This window comes from Fukomys damarensis, unplaced genomic scaffold, assembly GCF_012274545.1.
Source record: "Fukomys damarensis isolate Sample0158 unplaced genomic scaffold, DMR_v1.0_HiC HiC_scaffold_12, whole genome shotgun sequence".
In the NCBI taxonomy this organism is placed as follows: Eukaryota; Metazoa; Chordata; class Mammalia; order Rodentia; family Bathyergidae; genus Fukomys; species Fukomys damarensis.
Window position 1 is genome coordinate 3,381,653 of NW_022900924.1, and position 16,123 is coordinate 3,397,775.

General features: G+C 47.7%; 1 protein-coding gene and 1 long non-coding RNA gene across 2 annotated transcripts in view; both read right to left on the reverse strand.

Moving 5' to 3' along the window:
* Window positions 1-14,373, reverse strand: part of Ap1b1 (adaptor related protein complex 1 subunit beta 1) — a 65,625-nt gene extending 51,252 nt beyond the window's left edge. Inside the window, exon 1 of the mRNA XM_033762302.1 lies at window positions 13,853-14,373. The gene's annotated coding sequence lies outside the window, so the exon portion shown is untranslated. The remainder of the gene's footprint in view (window positions 1-13,852) is intronic.
* A 400-nt stretch (window positions 14,374-14,773) lies between these two features.
* Window positions 14,774-16,123, reverse strand: part of LOC104848045 — a 19,720-nt gene continuing 18,370 nt past the window's right edge. The window contains exon 6 of the long non-coding RNA XR_776300.2: window positions 14,774-15,783. This is a non-coding gene — a long non-coding RNA (uncharacterized LOC104848045). The remainder of the gene's footprint in view (window positions 15,784-16,123) is intronic.

Sequence of the window (16,123 nt, forward strand, 5' to 3'; positions counted from 1 at the left end):
AGAAGGGTGGAGCTGGTCTCTGTTAATCTCTCTGCAAGGGCGGTGCTGGCGCTCTACCCCTCCCGGCGCTCTACAAGCTAGCCAGCCGATTGCTAAGATTGCTAATTAATTTAGTGTGCTGGAATCAGAAAAGGTCATGGAGATTTTGATCTTCGAAATCCATTTCTGTGTTACAGGCGGGGAAAATAAGGCTCTGAGAGGGGCAGGATTTTATCCAAGGTCACTTACGAATGCTCAAGTCAAAACTACAGCTGTAAATCTTGGCAAGCACAAGACTGCAGCTAGAGTCTTTCAGCACACGCTTTGAGAATTCAGTGTTGTCTAAGGGAAAACATCAGACCTTCCAAGGAACTCCATAACGTACCATTTCTCTTTTTCCAGGAACTCAGTTGTTCCAGGCACCTCATTCCTGACTCTGCAACTATTAGTCTTCACTTCTTTTCTTCATCCCCTTTAAAACATTATATAACTTCTACTCTTCGAATGTGTTTTATATAACATAAATATATAATGTATAACATTGGCATTTAGAGAAATGGAAATATAGGAGTAAAGAAAAAGATTTTTTTAAAAATCACGTGCAAACAATCCCATTCCCTGAGAAAGTCACTGTTAATATTTCAGTAAATACCCTCCTAGGTTTGATATAACATCTGGTATGTTTAACTTACAAAGATATTGGTACCACTTTCCCAAAACATGTCTACTTGGTACTTTCTAATACTTGCCTATCTTCCATGATACCGATGGTATTGCTATTCTCTCATACAACCTCTTAAGACTGTCTACTTAAGTTATCTTTTCAATATTATAAAAAAGCTTACTCACAAATAACCTTGCGCAGCCATCTGTGGTCCCATTTTATATCTAGTTTTAATATAATTTTAAGTGTGTGAAAGCAGCTTCAACTCCTTTTTAAAATTTTGAAAAACTACAGCCTTCCAGCAAGTTGTAAAAACACCACAAAATAAAGTCCCATGTACCCGTCACCCACCTTCCCTCATGGTGACATTTTATATATCTGTAGTGTAACATTAGAACTAGGAACTTGGCACTGGTAAAATACTGTTGTCTCAGACTTTATTCTGCTTGTAAATCATTTTTTTTCCCGTTAAGTTTATTGGTACATTTAAAGCAAACCATAGCTACATTCATCACTGGGATCTTGTACCTTTACATGATCCACCTTTCAAATCATTTTTGAAAGAGGCAGGAAGAAACAGATATTTTTCGGCTGTAACAACAACGCACACTTATGCTGTCCTAGCTCTGGAGGCTGCCAAGTCTAACATCGAGTCCAGACCGGTTTCTTCTGAAACCTCCCTCCTTGACTTGCAGATGGCTGCCCTTTTACCTGTGTCCTAACATGCTCTACACACTATGTATGCACAGATGTCTACAGGAACGACAGGAACTGTCTTTCTTTTTTTCAGTCTTTTGAAACAGGGTCTTGCTACGTAGTCCAGACCAGCCTTGAACTGACTATGTAGCCCAGCCTGGCCTCAGACTTGCAGCAGGTTCTCCTTCGTCAGCCTCCCAAGTTCTGGTATCACAGGCTTGCACTACCATGCCTAACTAGAGGAACTTTTTCTAGTGATAAATGTTGGCAAGTGAATTTCATTGCGAATATGACACAGAAACAAAAGTTATCCAACAAGACTAACAAACCTAAATGTACCAGCCTGGGGAGCTTACCCACGAGTGACAAGTTAGTCGTAGAAGCAGAGCTTTAAGATTTCCAAGGAGACAGAGTCACTGGACCCAGCTGCTCAGGAACGACTTTACCGGGAAGGTGGCATTTGTGCTAAGTCTTGCTCAGTAAAAACAGAGTTGCATAGGCTGAGATGGTTAGAAAGGACAATCCAGGGAGAAGGACAGTACAGAGGCAGGGAGCTTCCAAGACTTTTGTTCAAGGGAGCTGGAAATCCGAGACCTTCAGAGAGCTTGAGTGATCCAAATCTTCTACTCGGCGTCAGAACCTGGGCTAAGTGCTAGACAGTCAGGTGGGTGAGGCAGAGGGCTTGCCCCTGCTGAAACTACAGTTTGTTTGGAGAAGGTGACAGAACAGAGAACACAAATGTTTGTGGGGTTTTTTTTGTTTTTGTTTTTGGGTACCGGGGATCGAACTCGGGTCCTCGTGTTTGCGAGGCAGGCGCCGGAACCACTGAGTTAAATCCCTGGTGAGAACACAAATATGATTGGTGCTGTGATAGGAGATGTTCTAGGAACTGTGTGAATCCAGAGCGGGTACTGAAGCTCCCTCGGTTTGGAGGGACCAGGGTAGACCAAGATAAGTGGAAGTATTTAAGCTAGAACTTCAGAGCAACAGTGAATGTTTTCGGAGCACCTTTACTGTAGCAGGTGGCAGGTAGATTATATTTGCTCTTTATGCCAGCTCCGTGAGGTAAGAACTGATTTTGCAGGACTACCACTCGGAGTGCTTAAATCAGTCCAACAGTGTGGAAGCAGCAGAGCTGTAGGCCTGGTCCCAGAGCCCCAGCTCTAACTAGTCCTACTCATTTCTCCTAAAATACATTTGTCATTCCCGCTTGAAGTTGCTGTGTTCAGTATATACAGTATTATATACTGTACAAGGTATGGCCTAATCCATCCTTGGAACTCACTGTTCAGTGTGGAAGAAAAACAAATAAATGGACAAACTGTAACTCCGAGTGATCTGCAGGACCAAATGAATCGGGCACTGAACTCAGCCTGGGAAAGTCATGGGAGGAGGTGACATCCAGCTTAAACAATGAAGTGTAATGTTATGGGTTGTATGTAGATGTCCCCTCAAAGCCTCATGTGGTCATAGGTGAGGGCTTTTTGAAGGTGGTTGGATCTAGGCTGATGCTGGGATCAAAGATGCGCTGCTGGGATTGATTCACAGTGCAATGCTAGGATTAAGGGTGTGAGTGCTGCCTGCTCTAAAGGCGGGGTAGCCTGAATAAAATATAAGGGACAGAAAGAGGGTCATTTCTAGCTTGCTGCTTGCTGCTTTCTGTTTCCCCTCTGCCATGCCAGAGCCAACCAATGATCGACTGAAACCTCTACAAACTGTGAGCTAAATAAACCTTTCCTCCTTTGACTTTGGGTGTTGGGTACGTTGTCTCAGCAATGAGACAAGTAACTAAGACAGGTAAGGACACAGTACTACTAATAGTCACTGTAATGTAGGCACCATGCAGGGCTTCTGTACATTTTCTTTTTGTGATACTGGGGATTGAGGGCTTTGCATTGAGCTACATCTCTAGCCTCCCCCCTTTGAAAATTTGAGACAAAATCTCGCTAGGTCATCAAATTGCCCAGGCGGGGATTGAATTTGTGATCCTCCTCCCTCAGCCTCCCACTGTGCTAGGATTACAGGCTTTCACTGCCATCGTGCATGACTGTCATCTACATACTAATTCACTGAACCCACCCACTATTCATGGTTCCCTGATTGTCCCCAACAAGAGATGAGAAAGCAGTGCAGTGGGTAAAGCCGATTTCTCCTCTACTTCTCTGCAGGCTTGAATCTTCTCTCCTACAGCTCAGCCTGACAGAACAGCGAAAATTATAATAATAAGAGAAAGCATAGGTCAGTGCCAAAGGTTGGATGAATACAGCTTGAACAGGTGGGAGACGGAAGTGGAGAAGGGGCGCTCCCCAAACCCAGCTGGCCACCCTGCAAGAGCAAGTCACACAGTCAAAGGCCGATAGCTGGGCTTGAGATGTAGCTCAGTGGCAGAGTACGTGCATGGCATTTACAGGCTCTGTGTTCAATCCCCAGAACTGAAACAACAACAACAACAGAAGTACAACGCTAGTGACAGCTGAAACAGGAACACAACTGCAGTATGCATGGCCTACCTGGCCGTCTGGGGCTCCAGGCTCGGAGGAGTTCCTTTTTCCAGGTTGGAGAAGTGTCAGTGATGTACGAGTCTACGTGGAGAGTGAAAACTGACTTCCCCAGACAATACGTCCTCCCTAAATATATTACCGCCTCCTGTTTGGATGAAGAAGTTTTTAAACTTTTCTCTGAGCCCTACTCACTTTTTCCTGTTGAGCTGGCTGGTGTCAGACAATGCTGCCCACCTCTCTGGGCCTCAGTTTCTCCTTGCAGAGCACTCTGCCAACACTATGGGCCAAGCACCATTGCACGCCTCTGACACCCATCACTTCATAAGCTATCACTGTTCTCAAGAGGAGGATGCCGTGATATCCCCATTTTACACACGAGGACAGTAGTGTCCAGGATTTTCCCACCTTTATATAAGCAGCAAGCTGGAAGTCAAGTCCAAGGCCTGATGACTGGCGGGGGCATACTTCCCCCTTCCCTGTGCTTATGCTCAGGAGGTTTCACCCAATCAGAGGGAGGTTGGGAGTTCTGAAGGGATGCGCTGCAGACATTGAGTGATTTTCAGGAAGTCCCTTCACATTTGCGACACACAGGATCTTAGAACACACTCTTCCCATCCTCCCTCCACAGCGGGTACATAAGTCTGCAATCGACAATCCACACCTGTAGGTTCTGCATCTGCGGATTTAACAGACTTTGGAGCAAAACTGTTTAAAAGCTGGGTATAGGGGCACATGCCTGTAATCTTAGCACTCTTAGAGGCTCAGACAGGAAGACTGCAAATTTGATCCCAACCTGGGCAACTTAGCAACCGAGTGAGGCCCTGCCTATAAATAAAAAAGGGCTGGGGATGTAGCTCAGCATGAAGGCCCTGGGTTCAATCACCAGTGCTGCAAAACAACTGAAAAATAATTGCATCTGTACTGAACATGTACAGACTTCCCCCCTTGGCATTAGTCCTTAAACATTACAGTATAACAATCATTTACTAGCATTTACACTGTATTAGGTATCCTAAGTCATCCAGAGCACACTTAAAAGAGACAAGAGCACACTACTTTACATGAGGACCTAGAGCACCCAGGGATTTTGGTATTCACAGGGATCCTAGAACTAATCCCCCATAGATACCAGAGGACCGCGTACTTGTTCAAATGCAATGCAGGTCTTCCCCTCTGTGCCCACCAGAGGGCGCACGGGTGTACCCTTTTCCTGCTAAAGTCACTGCGTACCAGGCAGCAAGCCCTGGTGTGTTCCAAATTTCTAAACTCTTCTCCCTGTATAATCCTCTACTCCAGTCTATGTTCGCTTTCTGCTTTTTGCTATTTTTATCCTCCAAATCTCCAAAAATTGCCACAGATCCTTTCTGGAGGAGGCAGGTCGGTGACACTGCTGTATGTCACCTCCACTGGCTGAGGGCGGGAGGCTCCATATACTTCTTAAATAAACCAGGCTGTGCACAGCCCCCATTTCCTCCCTGTCGCAGATGCTTGTTAAACCATCCTGATTTTGCCTGGAGCAAAACTCTGCTCAATCCCTGCTGGCTGCACTGCTGAAGGTTTGCCTTACGGAAGAATCTGTTCTCACAGGTGACCCTGGGCTGAATCATCTTCTGCTGGTGCACTAAAAAGAGTATTCCAGGCTTTGAACCCTATCCAGGCTCAAATCCCCAGCTGCGGGACCTTGGGTTCTAATCTAGAAAACAGGACAGACCGTTCCGCTCAGTCACTTGCTGGCTGTGTGTTCATGAGCCCATGACAGCCTCTGGGGGCCTCAGCTGGAGAATGGAACCAATACCTACTTTACATAGATGTCAAGAGAAACAATATTTTTAGGGAGCTAATGTTCTTAGGAGAACATCTAGTTAGCACTAAATAATCAGTAGTGATTGTGATTAAGGCCATCAAAGAAATTGTCAATAAACCCGGATACAGTAGATGCTGTTTGTATGTCATTCTTTTTGGTTTTTTCCTTCCTGTTCCAGGGTTGGAACCCACGGCCTTGCGCATGCTAGGCAAGTACTCTACCCCTGGGCTGTACCCTGGCCCCGTGTATCTTTGATTATAATCTAAACTAGAAATTAGTAATGAAACCAGAAAAGTGATCCTATACCTTACAAATAAAACATTCTTAAATAACTCCGGAGATTTCTGGGTAAGTGAATACAACCTGAGCATGTAATTCCATTCTGAAGCCTCACTAAAACAGTAGTGAAGGAATTTTTATGGTAAAATACACATAAAATTTACCATTTTAACTACTTTTAAGCCTACAGTTCTGTGCAGTCCTGTTATTGTGCATCCCAGGTAACCACTATTCTATGTGGCTAAAAACTTGTTTACTAGTTCATGTTTGCAGGACATAATGATTATATGCATCATGGGGAGTTGGTTTCTCTATAGTCTTCCAGGTACTTCATATAAGGAAATCATCCTTTTGTCTGGATGATTTATTATTAATAAATAATCTCCTCAAGGTTCATCCATGTTGCAGCATATGTCAAAATTTCATTTTTTCAAGGTACCAGAAATCAAATAAACCCTTGGCTTTGCACATACTAGGAAAGTGTTCTACCACTGAGCTACACCCCCAGCCTTCCTTTTCATGGCTGAATAATATTCCACGGCACATATTCTGTGGTGATTAGTTTTACTCGTCAACTTGATTGAACTAAAAAACACCTAGGAATATTTGGAAACCAAGGTCTGAGTGCTGGATGTGCTCATTGCAAGGGCATTTCATACCATCTAGGTCCTTTCAGTGGATACAATGAATCTGTGAAATGTTAAGCTATTTCACTACATGATCTGTCATAATATATAAACTGAGAACCAAAACCAAACCATGTAAAGAAAATCCGTTCACCTGGGCAATGTGTCACATACACACCTCTAATCTCAGCACTCTGAGAAACTGAGGCAGGAGGATCATGAATTCAAGCCCAGCACGGGCAACTTTAGTGACTTAGTGAGACCCTGTCTCAAAATAAAAATGTAGAAAGGGCTGGGGAAAATTGCTCAATGCAAAAGCCCCGGGTTCAGTCCGCAGTACTGCAAATGCACTAACAAATAAATGAAGTTATTGCCTTCTATTTATAGCCTTCCTTGACTAGGTCCCCAGGCAGCTCTGACTCTGATACTGACATCGCCTGTCTCCAGATGATGGAGACAATGGTTTGGGTTCTGCTTTCCCAAGAATCATTGGGGAATAATCAAGCCATATCCGAGTTCATTTGCATGCCAGGAAAAGAAGAATAATTAATGGCTACAGGGAGCAGTGAGGAGCCCCGCCTGGGGGCTCCCAGGCCTGTTTCTGGGGCGCTCCCACAAGCGAATGGCTGCTTGACCTCGAGAAGTCTGCTATAAGTTCCCTCGGCCACTTTATCCGTAAAGTGAAAATGCTAATACCTCCTTCATGGGACTAAAAGAATAAACTATCTTCTCACAAGTCTATATTTGTTGTCGGTTGCTGAATAACAAATTACCACCTATGTAGCGGCTTCAGACAACACTCATGTATTAGTCCACAGTTCAGTAGGCCAGAAACGCAGCATGGCTTGACTGAGTTTGTTGCCGGAAGTCTCACCGGGATGAAACTGAGGTGTTTGAGCCCAGCAGGGGACCTACCTGCGTTCCCTTTCAGGCCCATTGCTTGTGGCACCATTCATTGCCTGTGGGTCTGAGCCTGAGGTCCCTGAGGAGCCTGAGGACTTTCTGGGGGTCAGCCGGGAGTCGCTCTGAGGCCACTCTTTGGTTCTTGCCCCACGGTCCCTCACCTCAGCTCAGCATTGGAGACCCTCCCTCAGGCCGGATCCTTTCCATTTCTCTCCTGTTGTCTTCTGTTACCAGCCGAAGAAGTCCTCTGCTTTTAAAGGGCTCTTGTCCTCAGGTTGGCCCGTTGGGATAATCTATCTTTTTGAAGTCAGCTGCGCCAGGTAACATAACCGACTAATGGGGATTATAAGAGCTCATCCTATTTCAGGGTTCCACCCACGGAGGGCAAGGATTAGACGAGGGCAAGGGTCAGCTGGGGGTCATTTTAAAACCCTTCCTGCCACAAAAACGAAAAGACCTACAGATATGTAAAGACAAACGATCTGAAAAATGAAGTAGTTACATGAGCTCACTTTATAACCTTTCATAGATCACAGAGAGCCTCCTTCAAGAACCGAATAAAAACTGTGGTCTCGGGCCGGGGATTTAGCTCAGTGGTTCCGTCACCTGCCTCGCAAGCGCAAGGTCCCGTGTTCGATCCCCGGTAACAATAACAACAAAAAACACTGGGGTCTCCTTGCATGAAAAACCCGAGCTTTGCCATCTACAGATCCCTGAAGACCAGTCAGGTCTTCGTAACCTGGACAATCTCTAGAGATCCTTTGAGAGCTCGAAGATTCAATGATCCAACTGTGGTTAAAGTGTCTATACATGACGGGCTAGGTTTAATGGGTATATGTACACTTATATTTACTTTTTTGTATTTTATATGTATTTACCAATATAGATCTACTCGTATGGCTTTACCTATATGCATAGAAATTACCTTGAGATTACATTTTTATTAAGTGCAGATTAAACATATTAATTGTGCTTTCTTCAGGTAACTATTAACTAGGTTACCAGGACCTACCATCTGGCATGTACTGAGTGAAATACATTTGGGAACAGGGGATCTAGCTCACTGGTGGAGCCCTTGCCTAGCATGTGTAAGGCCCTGGGTTATATCCCGGGGACACTGATGGGCAGGTGTATCTTTGCTATTTACTAATTCTTCAAGCTGTGTATTATTATCACTGTCTTACAGACGGAGGAACTGAGGTTTAGAGCTTAGCGAGTAAATGGCAGGTAGCACGTTCGAGCCCAGCTCTGTAGATCTCCAAAGCTCGGGCTATTTTCCCTATCAGTAGTGGGAGTTGGGAGGTAAGAAGACACAGGGGAAAAGGAAGACCCCACACACACAGCGGCAAGGACTGTGACAGATGCCCCAGCGGCCAGGTGGATCTGTAACCTGTCATCTGGCTGAGCGTAACAACACGCCTCAGAGTGTCCTTCCTTGGAATGGCCACAGGAAAGACTTGTGCAAGAATTGCAGGGAAGAAATGAACCCATGGCCGTGTTTGTTGGTGGGGTTAGAACCCCTGGGGGCCCTACCCCTGAGCTATGTCCCCAGCCCTCTTTTTTTTTGTTGTTGTTGTTGTTTTTTGAGACAGGGTCTCACTATGTAGTTGAGACTGACCAGGAACTCCCCACGTAGCTCAGGCTGGTCTCGAACTCACAGGGATCCTCCTGCCTCAGCCTCCCGAGTGCTGGGATTACAGGCGTGCACCACCACGCTGGGCTTCAGCCCTCTTTTTATTTTCTGTTTTGAGACACTAAGCTGATCTGGTTGGGCTCATACATGCAATTCTCCCACCGTGACCTCCTGAGTAGCTGGGATTACAGGTGTGAGTCCCTCTCCCTGGCTTCACAAGCATGTTTATAACTCATGTGTGTTATAATGGGCTTTTGGTTAATGTGAGGCCACAGCCAGCCTGCACCTACTCCACCTCTTGGATCACTCCGAGCTCGCCAGCTCTTAGGCCAGGGGTGTGTGTGTGTGTGTGTGTGTGTGTGTGTGTGTGTGTGTGTGCAGCTCTAGGAGGAGGGACTTGACTTCTTCAAGACCCTCTCCATGTATACCGTTAAGGTCAGCAGCAACAGGAACAGACACAGGGGTCTGCCCTGCTCCTCTCTGCAAATCCCAGCTGTTCTTGCTGTCTTCCACTGTGCATCTCTCTTCCCTTCCTGTGGATTTCCAGCTCCTGCATCAGACTCAAGGATGACAGCCTTCCAGAAACTGCCTGTCTGGCTCCCAGAATCACATAAGTCTAAAGATCTTGGACAAATCCCTTACTTCTCTGTCCTAGGGCTTATTCTTCTCTGCTTGAAACCTGGCTGAATCAGATGAGATGCCTGGGCTCCAAAGAGGCTGGCACACACAGCTCAGGGTCTCCAAAAGCCGTCAGCCTCTGGTCCTCCCAACAAGGCCTGCTCAGAGTCCTAACCCCCTGTAAACTTCAGTGGCTGGAAAAGGACAGACCCTTCCCAAGTTCTGCCAACCACAGAAAAGCTGCAGTGACCTGCTGAACAAAATAAGAAGAAACCTAGAATCCTAGATACAAGTCATTCTAGCTAGGCTTAATGGCATTTGCCTAGAAGCCTCCCTACTAGGGAGGCTGAAGGCAAGAGGATCAAGAATTGAAAGACAGGGCTGGGGATTTAGCTCAGTGGTTCCATCGCCTGCCTCGCAAGTGCGAGGGCCTGAGTTCTATCCCTGCTACAAAAAAAAAAAAAAAAGGAAGACAGCCTGGAAAACTAAGCAAGTTTCAAAAAACCAAACCCAAACCTCAGCTCTTTGCAATATTGTAAACGGTGTGGTAGCACGCAGGGCACCCTGGAACTTGTGTGCCCTGGAGATGAAGCTGACGATGAGACTCTATGGGTGTATGCTAGTCCTTCACATCAGTAACCCCAGGAGTGGGAGCTGGGTCTCAGTGTCAGGTTGGACCCTACTGGAGAATCCCTTTTCAGCTGGGGAAAGAGGCACGGGTGAGCTCCCAGCAGAGCTGAGCTGAAGTCCGTGCTGTTTGCATGCTCTAGTCCCAGCCTTGGCTGGCCACTAGGGGGCTCTGAGGCCACGTCCAGAGAGGCAGTGAGGTCTGTAGGGGTGCCAGGGCAGCTGGGAGGCAGGAAGACTCCAGGGCAGGGGAGTAGAGGGAATGCCCTTTCCAAGGGGTGTCTGCCATCGATCAGGGCAAATTCCTTGTGCAAGGCTGCTGCTGCATCTGTGGGAACTCGGTTTTGTGGCCCCATACCTTCTGCCTTGGGACCCCCACTGGAGCTACACTCCTGGGACTCAAAGTTGTCATCACTCAGGGCAGGAGGCTGGAGATGGCAGGCCTGAGACACATGGGGATTCCTGTTACTCATCTGCTGATTACCAACTGTGATCCACTGGTCCGCTAAGGACTCAGCTTCTCCCCCTGTACAACGAGGGGACTGGACTGGACAATCATTCAGGTGTCTTCCAGCTTACTAGTGATGATGGTAGTGACGTTAGCAATGCCAGCAGTACCGTTTGCCAAAAATTCAGAATGAAGGCTGAGGCAGGAGGATTGCAAGTTCAAGGCCAGCCTGGGCAACTTAGGGGACTCTCTCTCAACATAAAAAATAAAAAGGGCTGAGGACAGTGAAGGAAACTGACCACTGCCATTCTGATCAGAGACCTCTCTAATCAGCCCCCTCCCACCACAGCTGCACCTGGGGACTCCTAACACCTACAGCCCTGCTACTGATAGTAGCTACACCTCCCGTGTTTTCCCAAGTCTCAACCTTGAGCAACCATTACAACTTGTGCTCAGCTCCTGGAAGGTAGTCACAATCCCCTCTCACTGACCCTACAAAAGACCCCCCAGCTGGTCTGGTCTTTAGTGCCAGAGCTGTCCCTCTTGGATTTGTTCTGCAATAAACCTGTCCTGTTGAGCTCGTGCCTCTGTTTCTTCTTTTCCTTTTTCCTAGCAGCTATAGCTTAGTATTAGAGTGTCCCTGGGTTCAATTCTTAGAACCACAAAAACAAAACAAAACAGAATTTAATTGGACCATCTTCCTTAATCTATACAGCAGGTCCATAGGGTAGGTACAACCATCGTCCCATTTTATAGATAAGGACACACAAGTCTCAGGAGCTGAAGAGGCTAGCCCAGAATCAGCTACGCCTGGGCTTTGCCCCAGTTCCCGCTCTTTCTAACTACGTGACCCTGAGCGAGTCACTTGCCCTTCTGGGCCTCTGTCTTGTTTGAGGCCCACTCCACAGAATACAGGGCTGCCACACAACCAAAGTGCATGATGGTCCACACCTGGTACACGGGGGACACGCAGAAGAAAGATGCCACTGATCATTGCAGCATATTCAATGCAGCCTTACCTGCAGCTGTGATTCGAGCTGCAGTCCATTTTGTCCCTACGTCCTGGGCCCCCGTGTTTCGGGTAAGCCCCTGGGCTAGCAGGAGGTGACGTGCTGCCTGGGTCCCTGACTCACATTTTATGATGGGATCGGGGTGTCCCCTAGAAGAGCCAGGGCAGCAGAGCCGCACCCTGGTACTACCGGGTTCCCAGGAGGCCGTCTGCCTGGTCCCCCAGGGGTCCTCCCTCCACCTGGACAGCAGCGCCAGCCGCCCACCCTGGCGGGCCTGACTTCCACCTCTGTCCCTCAGAGCTCACCGGGGCTTTTGTTGTTTGTTCGTTCTGTGTTTTGAGACAGAGTCCCCCTATGCAGTCCAGGCTGGCCTCACACTCAGTGATCCTCTTGCCTCAGCCTCCCGAGAGCTGGGATTACAGCACGCCCAGCTCAGAGTTTCTTGTTTGCTCCTCACCAAATGCCTCTGGCCCCTCTTCTGTGGCTGTGTGGAACCCCACTCCTCTCCTAGGCCCCGAAGAAGAGCCCTCTCCACAGCACCTCCTGGCTGATGTCTGCCCTGGGCTTCCCAAGGGACTGATGTATTTTCGCCACCACCTGACACTGTGGGCTGATCTGGAATTAGCCCCGCTACCCTCTGTGCACTATTTCCCACAGGTAGACGGATGCCATGTGCCCTGTGTCAGGTGCTTCTCACACACTTTTTTCCCTCGAGTCACTTAGCTAGTAGGTGACAAAGACCGCATCTGAACTCAGGACTGTCTAGGCCAAAAACCCTACAGTGAGACAGTTTCTATTGCTCCCAGATCTTTCCTTCAGGGAACACTTCCTCGTAGTCTCTGATGTTCTCCTACTCAGTGGTGGCACACACCTGTAATCCCAGCACTCATGAGGCTGAGGCAGGAGGATCGCTGTGAGTTCGAGACCAGCCTGGGCTACACAGTGAGTTCTAGGGCAGTCTCAATTACATAGTGAGACCCTGTCTCAAAAAACCAAAAAAAGAAAAAAAAAAAAAGAAGGGCCTAATCCAGCCCATGCTGGACCGTTCTGTTCATTCAACCAGAACCAGAACCGGGACCACATTCACTTTCACACAGTTTCACCCACTTGTTAGTTGTCGAATGGATGAATCTATGTACATGCTGGTTGCCTTTGTTCAGAGAGTGAGAGGGGCAGGATGGAACGTGCTGCCTCTGCCTGAGACAGAAACGGGGCAATTGTCCTTCATTTGTTCATTCCTGGTTTGTTTGTTTGTTTGTTTTTGAGTGCTGGAGATAGAACCCAGGGCCTTTTTGGGGGGCGTTGAGACAGGGTCTCACTATGTAGTTCAGACTGACCTGGAACTCACTGTGTAGCCCAGGCTGGTCTCGAGCTCACAGCGATCCTCCTGCCTCGGCCTCCCAAGTGCTGGGATGACAGGCGTGTGCCACCACTCCTGGCCTGAACCCAGGGCCTCTTGAGCTAAACTAAGCATACTCTACCCCTGAGCTAGACCATAAATACTGTTCTGTTTTGTTTATTAATCTGTTTTATTTTTTTTCCAGTATTGAAGGTTAAATCCAGAGCTAGGCAAGGCTCTACTACTGAGCTACAGCCCCTAGTCACTTTTTAAGATTTCAAATTTTGAGACAAGTTCTTATTAAATTGCCCAGGTTGACCTCAGAGTTATGATCCTTGTGCCCCAGCCTTTTGAGCAGGTGGGATTACAGGCATGCAGCACCAAGACTGGTCTGTTCATTCTTTGGTGCTTTTTGGTGTCGGTCGGGGATCGAACTCAGGCCTTTGTGCTTGAGAGGCAGGGGCAGAACCATCGAGCCAAATCCCCGGCCCTCGCCTGTTCATTCTTTCTGGTAAATATCTGTGGCCACTCTGCCAGGCCCTATACCAGACCCAGCGAGACCCTCTCTCAAAATGAACAAACAAACAAAAAAAGTTGAAACTCTGAAAAAACTCCCCACCCACATACACCGACATGTTCATAAATACAGACCGCAGAGAAAATTCTTCACTTACAATGGTGATTTGAAAATACGTAAAAAATGATAACTATAGGCATCAGCTCACCCTCCAGCAGGCAGGGCAGTCCTCCGGAGCCTCATTTCTAGGGTTAGTACGGCTGTCTCTCTGTTCTGAATTGACAGGTAAATTTCCGTACTTAATCGGGAGGGAGAAAATGATATGGTCCTGCACTGTTGCTTACTGTCCCTTCTGGATGGGCCTCCGGGTTTTTCACTTCACAGGCCCGGCTTCTGCTGATGTTTTCGATCCATGACCATTACTGTCTTTTACCTTTTTCCACTGCATTAACATATATGGTCTTTGACTATAGCGTGATATTGGTAAGGAACACCAGACATCTGAATTTGCTGGTACATAAATGATTGAACTTCTAATGAGAATATCCCATGAGCGTACTTTGGTTTTGATTCCACAGTGAGAGAGGATAAAAATACTCAAAGTAACTCATCAATCTTCTGGTTGCGGTTCAGTGAGTTCCTAGATACAGTTCATGTTAGGGACTTGACCCTGTTGCCATCACAGGCTGTACTGTCCTGGTTCTTCTTGCCTCTTAAAATGACCTCGTGGTCAAGCGGGGCGTGGTGGCGCATGCCTGTAAACCCAGCATTTGGGAGGCTGAGGCAGGAGGATCCCTGTGAGTTCGAGACCAGCCTGGGCTACACAGTGAGTTCCAGGTCAGTCTCAACTACATAGTGAGACCCTGTCTCAAAAAACCAAACCAAAACAAAAAAACCAAAATGACCTCATGCTATTTTCTTTAGTTTCCCTCCCGCCAAGGCCACAGTGGTCCTGAGAGATTAAACCTGTTTCTGCAGGACCAAACCCATAAAGGCCAACCTGGCCTGTGATAGGTTAAAGGTAGCCCACTCCTCATAAATAAGCACTAGCCCAGCCCCAAATCACTCCCGTCTCTTCTCTCTCTCTCTCTTCCCTCTCTCCTCTCTCCCTAACCTGCCTTCCCTAATAAAATCTCCTGTGGGACCTCTCGGTGTGTGGCCTAGTTGCAGCTGTCCAGCGGCTCTGTGCCTCTGCAGTTCAGACAGCTGGGGTGATTCCCAAGAACCTGCCATTGAGCGCTCACCCGCAGACACTGTTCGCTGCAGGTTAAGAATCACGTCTTCAAAACCACGAGGAGCACAACTAACACTCCAGTCAGGTGTCCGTCCAGGGTACCACCGGAAACAGGAAGAGAGGGAAACAGGCCAATGTTTCACTTTGACGTGGTGACTGTGTTCTAGCAGGGGGTCATATCTACATTTAAAAAACAAACACGTGGGTTGCAGGGCTGGTTCTAGCTGTGTGACATTGCGCAAGTTCCTTGTTTTTGTTTTTGTTTTGTTCTTAGAGACAAGCTCTCCGACGTTGTCCAGACTAGCACTGAACTCCTGTGCTCCAGCGATCCTCTTGTCTCAGCCTCCCAAGTAGCTGGGACTTGGAGCATGAGCCCCCGCAGTCAGTAGGCGGGCACATTTCTTAACTCGTAGGTGTCTCCTTTCCCTCCTGTGTGAAGTGGGGATAACCATGTCTCCCTCTGGAAGTCGCTGACAGAGTGCCCAGCCTGTGGCAGGTTCTGAGTGATGGGTGTGGCCGTCACCCGGGAGCCGCTGGAGGATGACATCCACCTTGGCCACAGCCAAGCCATGGCTGGGTTTACAGGGACAGAAAGAGGAGCCTTTCCTGAGTTGTTCACTGTGCAACAGGACATCGAACGTCAGAAGGCAGAGCTTCACTGAGTGACCTGGGGCAAGTCCCTTGTGTCCCTGAGCCTGTTTGTTGCCTCCTGTCAGGCAGGGTTGGTAAGAGTCACCTCCACACCTATCAAGTTACAAGAAGCAGACGAACTCCTGAGCATGAAAATATCAAGGAAGGCTGTAAATAGCATGGTCGTGACTGAGACTAGAAGGGGGACAACGGGCTCCCAGCCATGCTGGGCTGACCCTGCTCGTTTATCCGGAGCTCTTCAGACTTCCAAGTATCTGTAGGGAGCATGATGGGGAATAAAAGAAAGAGACAGAAACAATATTCAATGTGCAATGGGGGGGGTCAGGAGGAATTTTGTTTGTTTGTTTTTTTGTTTTTTTGAGACAGGGTCTCACTATGTAGTTGAGGCTGACCTGGAATTCACTATGTAGCCCAGGTTGGTCTCAAAGTCACAGGGATCCTCCTGCCTCAGCCTCCCGTGTTCTGGGATTTTCGGTGTGTGCCACCACACCCAGCTAGGAATTTTATCTCTGGTGGATAGGCTTTGATGAGTGCCACAGTGGGCCTGCTTTTATAATCAACAAGAAACACAGGACGGGGGGGGGGGGGGGGGGG